Source organism: Protopterus annectens, chromosome 1.part1 (assembly GCF_019279795.1).
Source record: "Protopterus annectens isolate FY-2018-M chromosome 1.part1, PAN1.0, whole genome shotgun sequence".
Taxonomy (NCBI): domain Eukaryota; kingdom Metazoa; phylum Chordata; order Ceratodontiformes; family Protopteridae; genus Protopterus; species Protopterus annectens.
In genome coordinates this window covers 114,904,805-114,911,720 of record NC_056726.1, presented here as the reverse complement: position 1 = coordinate 114,911,720, position 6,916 = coordinate 114,904,805, and positions in this window count along the sequence as shown.

Genomic DNA, 6,916 nt, shown 5'->3' with positions numbered 1-6,916 from the left:
GTCTCTTCAATGCTTTTTTGGCCCTACGCCTGACCTCAGTAGGAAGTCCTACTGTTGTCTTCCACTCCAGAGCCCTAGGCCCCTGACTTCTGACACTACCAGGAGAGACGAAGGGGAACTTTGACTCCTCCTCAGAGGTCTCTCTCTCGTACACTTCTCAGATCTCCTCTCCACTGGGCTATGGCTCCCCTGAAGAAGAGTCAATTGACCCTGACTCCCTAGCAAAGGATTTACCCTTCAGAGAGATTGTTAGTAAAATGAAAGACCACTTCAAGTGAGAATCCACTGTCATGACTAAAGTACAGAAGAGGTTCTATGACCTTATACAGATGGACACTCCCAGCCCTTTAGCTGTGCCTCCTATTCTGCCTTTCTGGATGCCTTTTTTGCAGCATTACCTCAGCCCTGGCTCACAGCCTGCAGCCCAACGCAGGGCTAATTAGACTGTACAAAGTTCCAGAAACAGAGTAGTTTCTGATAAAGTTCCCTCCAGCTGACCTTGCCAGTGTCTCCATCCCCACTGATAGGGCTACCAAACTGTTACTACTACTATTCTCCCAGCTGACAAGGACAGCAAGACAGTGGTGCGTCTGGGCAAGAAGATTTACACTTCTGCCACTCTGGCCTTCAGGGCCACCAACTACCAAACTCACATGGCCAAATATTCCCTAGCCATGCTGGAAAAAGTCTCCAAGGACTTGACCAACATCCCAGATTGTGAAGCCAAAGCCTCTCTGTCCTCCCTCTTAGCTTTCCCCTCTCAGGTGAACAGACACTCCGTGAGGTGTAGTTATGGTGCAGCTGAAGTCTCAGCTAGTTCAGCTGCATCAGCTTCTGCCTTAAGGAGATATTCTTGGCTATGCCTTCAGCCTCTCCCTGATGATTTCAGGGCTAAACTGACTGATGCCTCCTTGGATCACTCCACCTTATTTGGCTCCAAGGTAGCTAACCTCTTCAAGTCCCTTCAACAGAAAGGCAAGGAAATGCAGGAACTAAAACACCTGCTAGTCTCGCCTATTCCTAAGTTCCATAGGAACTACCCTGCCAAGACTCAATTCATAAGAAAACCGTCTCGACCTATGGCTCCCACTAGGACCAGGAGACCTTCAAGAAAGCAGCCCCCTCTGGCTAGAGCTTTTCCAGCCCCCAGCCAGAGGTCTCCCTTTCAAGGCAGGGCAGGTAGTGTCTGACTACCTGCCAGTCTTACCACTCCCTCCCCCCACCTGTCTACCCTGTCTGCCCGCCTCTCTCACCGTCGTTTTTGTGTGGTCCCACATCACCTCAGACAGTTGGGTCATTTCCATCATTCAGAATGGCTACTTCATGTCCTGGATCTCCCTTCTTGTATGAAAAGGCATTCCTCAGCCACCCACCAGTGAGCTCCACCTGCTACAGCCTGTAATGAAAGCACTGCTGACTTAAGGCACCATAGAACCAGTGCCTCTGGAAGGAAAAGGAAGGGGTTTTTACTCAAGGATTTTTCTGGTACCAAGGAAGGAAAGACCATGGAGACCTATACTAGATCTCTCGCTCCTCAACCCTTTTCTAAGGGTCCCCACCTTAAGAATACTCACTCTCCCCAACCTCTTTCCCCTGCTCCTGCCCCAAGGGTTCTTGGCAACCCTAGCCATAAAGGATGCTTATTTGCACATCCCAGTAAAGCCCACATTCAGAAAATACTTGAGATTTTTAGTGGGCTCATCCCACTTTCAGATGTTCTTCATCTCACATTGCTGCAGTCCTTACTTATGGGTAGTCCGCTGTCCTCTGTCGGCCCGAATACCAAAGTATTAGGCTGACGTCGGTCATGGGCGCACAGCCCTGACATCAGAGCGTCAGGGTATAAAAGCGCATGACCGACGTCATATCCTCAGTCTTTTTTGCCGCATGGTCCGATGCAGAAGCAGCGTTGCAAGTGCCATTCGGCTTTCTGAAATTTTTCGTTTTCGGAGTTTCAGACATACCAAGTTGGGCTAAGTACCCCGTTGGGGAGCATTTTTGTTTTTTCTTGCCTCAGTTGTTTACCGGATGTCAGAAAAAGTGAATAATTGTATTTCTTGTGGGAAGCAGATACCGCATAGGGATTACCACTCGCTTTGTATCCCTTGCTTGGGACCGGAGCATGACGTAGTTGGGTGTCGGTTTTGTGCTAGGTTTAATAAGCGCACTATTAAGAGAAGGCTAGATTGCGCTAGTTTAGTTTTTGGCAAACGGTGTAATTATAATATGCCGTCGGATCCTCCGACGCCTTCCAAGAAGCGTAAAGACAAATCTGTAAAGCCTAGACAGGATGATTCGTCCATTTCGGACGCCGGTCCTTTAGAGACTGCAGTGGAACAGGTGGATCCGGCTGAAGTTTCTGTTGAGTCTCAGGGGGAAACCTTGATTTTACAGGATGTGGCCTCACAGGAGTCAGGTCAGGCTGAAGGGGCCTCTCAGGTTACTATTCTCCCTTCTTTGCCTAAGGGGGTAAGGCCTTCTGCTACTGTTTCTAGGGCTCTTTCTAAGGGCAGGACTGTTTTGCCTTCTTCTGGAGTTAGTTCTGGTTCTTCAGGGTCTGTACCTAAGAAGCATATGCTTAAAATTGCAGAAGCCTTAATTTCTTTAATTAGAGGTTCCATGCCCCCTCCTGATAAGAGGCCCAGGGTCGAGCCAGAGTTGGAAATTTTGGAGCAGGCCTCGGATGATTCTGAGTCTTCTGCTGAGGATATTCAAGATTTTCCTCCTTATTCGGATTCCGATGCAGAGGATTCTACTCCTTCTGCTTCCCCTCCAGAGGATTTTTCATTTTCAGAAACCTTACACTCTATGAGGGAACATTTTAAGTGGGAAGGACAGGATTACTCAGATTCCAGAAAGAGGCTTAGAGAGTTCTTGTTTTTACCACAGCACAGACCCTTGGCTATTCCTCCTGTTTTGGATGTTGTTCAGGATGTTTTTTCAGAGGCCTCATTTAATACAGATTCTATGCCTCCTGCACCAGTTAAGCCGGACAGGTATTATAGGGTACCTGAGGCTCATAAATACCTATATAAGAGTCCTAGGGCGGACCCAGAAACTATTAGTCAGGGGCCTAAGGGTGTTAGGGCTTCTGTTGTAAAGAATCCGGTTCCTCTAGATAAGGAAGCTAGAGCTTTGGACAGATGGGGTAAGAAGGTGTACACCTCTTCTACTTTGGCAATGAGGGCTTTAAATTGCCAGTTTCATATGTTGAAATATCAGAATTTCCTCCTTTCTCAGCTAAAATCTAAAGTGGATGCTTTGGCGGAGGGCATAGAGTGTAAAGAATTGCAAGATTTGGTGCATGTTTCTGAACAGGTGGGGAAACATTCTTTGCAGTGTGGCTTTGATGCTTTGCAGGCTTCTTCTAGAGTGGCTGCCACTGGTTCAGTTCTTCGTAGGCATGCCTGGCTTAAGGATCAGAATTTATCTGAACATGTTAAGTCTAGAATTCTGGATGCCCTTTACAGTCCGAAGTGTTGTTTGGTCCTCCTGTGGAGTCTGTTTTGAAGAAAATGGAGGACAAGGCTAAGTCTATGCAGACTGTTAAAGATTTTTTGCAGGTTCAATCTCCTAAGTTTAGTAGAAATTGGCCTGCTAAGGGGTGGACGTACCCTTCTGATTCCCAGTCTAGGGGTAGATCTAGGCGTGGTAGGGGCAGAGCTCAGAGTACCTTTAGGCCTAGAACCTGGAGTTCGCCTGCTCAATCTGCTGGTGAGGGTAGGGGCCAGTCCTTTCGTAAACAGGCCCAATGACCTGCATTTTCAGCTGCCAGATTCTTCTTGCCTGGCAGCTCCTTTGGGAGGAAAGCTAGCTCTCTTCAAGCAAAATTGGTTTTAGTCACCCAAGACAAATGGGTGTTGGACATTATAAACAAAGGTTACAAGTTTTATTTCCATACATTGCCTCCTTTCAAAGGTATGCCAGACATTCCTCCTCGGCAAAGGATGGAGGCTCACAAACAGATTTCATTACTTCTTCACATGGGAGCCATACAGCCAGTACCTCCTTCAGAAGTGGGTCTAGGGTTTTATTCCGCCTGTTTCTAGTACCAAAGAAAGGGAACACGTGGAGACCGATTTTGGATTTATCTCTCCTCAACACTTATTTGGACATTCCAAAGTTCAAAATGTTGACATTACAACAGCTTTTGCCTCTGCTGGGAAAAGATCACTGGATGGTAACTCTGGATCTAAAAGAGGCTTATCTTCATGTTCCTATCAGGCCCAGTTGCAGGAAGTACCTGCGTTTTGAGCTGGAAATTTACATTATCAGTTCTCTGCATTGCCCTTTGGCTTATCTACTGCCCAGAGTGTTCACAAAGGTTCTGGCTCCAGTGATAGCCTTTTTCAGGATGGAAGGAATACAAATTTATCCTTATTTGGACGATTGCCTGATTATTGCACAAGACAAGGACAAGCTTCTTCAGCATCTACGGTATGTGATGGTAGTGTTAAGATGCCTAGGGTATTCTGTGAACGAAACAAAGTCCAGTCTAGTACCCTCTCAGGACATGTGCTTTCTGGGTGTGAGACTGAATACAGCTTCCCAGATGGCTTTTTGACCCCGGACAAACAGAAAAGTCTTTCACTTTATTTCCATCAAATGTCTCTACAGTCCAGGCTGACTGCAAGGACAGTCCTTCAAGCCTTGGGGTTCATGGCATCTTGTATTCTGGTGCTTCCCAATGCCAAATTGCATATGAGGAAGCTTCAATGGTATCTCAAAAATCTATGGACACAACACTGCCAGGATCTAGACACTGTCATTCAAATGATACCTTGCATTCAGAAGGAATTTTTGTGGTGGGCTCAGGAATGTCACCTAAACAAGGGACTCTCTGTGACCCGACCAGAGGCGAGTCAGATTCTAACGACGGATGCCTCGGACAAGGCTTGGGGAGCACACCTCAATGGGAAATGGGTGCAAGACACATGGCCTGCCAGACTTCAACATTTGCATATCAACTTGAAGGAGATGTTAGCAGTACAATTTGCATTAATGGCTTTCAAGGATTTACTTCACCCAGGGCAGGTGTTGATTCTAACAGACAACACAACTGTCATGTGGTACATCAACAAGCAAGGGGAACTCATTCGTACCCTCTTTGCAGACAAGCGATGATTTTGTGGGAGACAGCTCTCAGTTACAACCTCAATCTTCAGGCAAGATTTCTACCAGGAGCACAGAACTCCTTAGCAGATGTATTGAGCAGACAAATAGTGGATCCTCACGAGTGGAAATTGGATCCTCAGGTATTTCAAAAGTTGACAGTGTCATGGGGAACTCCAGACATAGATCTGTTCGCTTCTCCACTAAATTACCATTTGCCAAAGTTTTGCACAAAAGGGTTTCATCCCACAGCTTGGAAGGTGGACGCTCTGTCATTCAGTTGGGACAATCTTCATGTATATGCCTTTCCACCTCTACCTCTTCTGCCCAAGGTTCTCTTGAAGGCCAGACAAGACAAGCCATCCATGATCCTGATAGCACCGGATTGGCCTCGACAACACTGGTACCCACTACTGAGGAGTTTGGTCCGAGAGCCTCCATGGCCTCTGCCTTTGATTCCACACCTTTTGTCTCAGGAAGGCAATCACTTTCTCAATGTCAGAATTCAGTCTCTGCATCTAACAGCCTGGCATATTTTGTTTTAGATTCTGGATTCTGGAGGTTCTCAGCTTCCACAACGAGTTTTGAATGTTATTTTGGAGGCCAGGAGGCCTAGTACAAGGAAAGTTTATGCTCATAAATGGAGGAGATTTTTTATTTGGAGCAAAGGGAAGGACTTTGATGTTTCCAAGCCTAATTTGAGTGCTTCCTTACAATATCTTACTGAGTTATTAGACAAAGGTTTGTCCTTCTCCTCCATAAAGGTTCATGCTGCAGCCATTTCTGCTAATTATGACTGTGACCCTCCTTTATTCTCTCATCCTGTGTTTAAGCAGTTTCTCAGAGGGGCAAAGAACATAAGACCCCCACGTAGAGCTCCTACTCCTGCTTGGGATCTCAATTTTGTGTTGGAAAAGCTTACTCTACAACCTTTTGAGCCTGCAGCTACGGCCGAGTTAAAGTATTTGTCATGGAAAACTGCTTTTTTGTTGGCCATTACTTCTGCAAGAAGGGTTTCTGAATTACAGGCCCTTATGGCAGTGGAGCCTTTCTTGATTTTTCATAAGGATAGGGTATCTTTGCGTACTAATCCTTCCTTTATGCCTAAAGTGGTTTCTAGTGTGGCCTTAAACCAAACTATTCATTTGCCTACTTTTTATGCAAATCCTCAAAATAAAGGGGAGAAGATTTTGCATAATTTGGATATTCACAGGCAGTTGCGTTATTATTTGAGCAGAACCAAGGAGTTCAGACAGTCTCAGCAGTTGTTTGTTTCTTTTGCTTTGGGTTCACAGGGTAAACCTGTTTCAAAACAAACTATTTCTAAATGGATTGGGTTTTGTATTTCTTTTGTTATTCCCATCATGGTAAGGAGATTCCGACTGGGATCAGACCTCATTCCACTAGAGCTACTGCAACTTCTACTGCCTTTCTAAGGGGGGTAGCTACAAAGGATATTTTGGAAGCAGCCACTTGGAGTTCAGTACATACTTTTTCTAAACATTACCTCCTTCCTCTTTATTCTAAATCTAGGGCTGGATTTGCCACTGCAATTTTACAGGGCATTTTAGCAGCCCCTAATGCTTTATGATTTTTCCGACCTCCCTTTCCCGTTGCTTTGGGATTCTACCCATAAGTAAGGACTGCAGCAATGTGAGATGAAGAACATAGTACAGTTTTGTACCTACCATAAATGTAGATGTTCGAAGATCCACATTGCTGCAGTCCAATTTTCCCTCTCTCCTTCCCCTCTGTAGCTTAGCATGGTTATATGGTTTGGGTGATGGCTGTAGTTGGGCATATC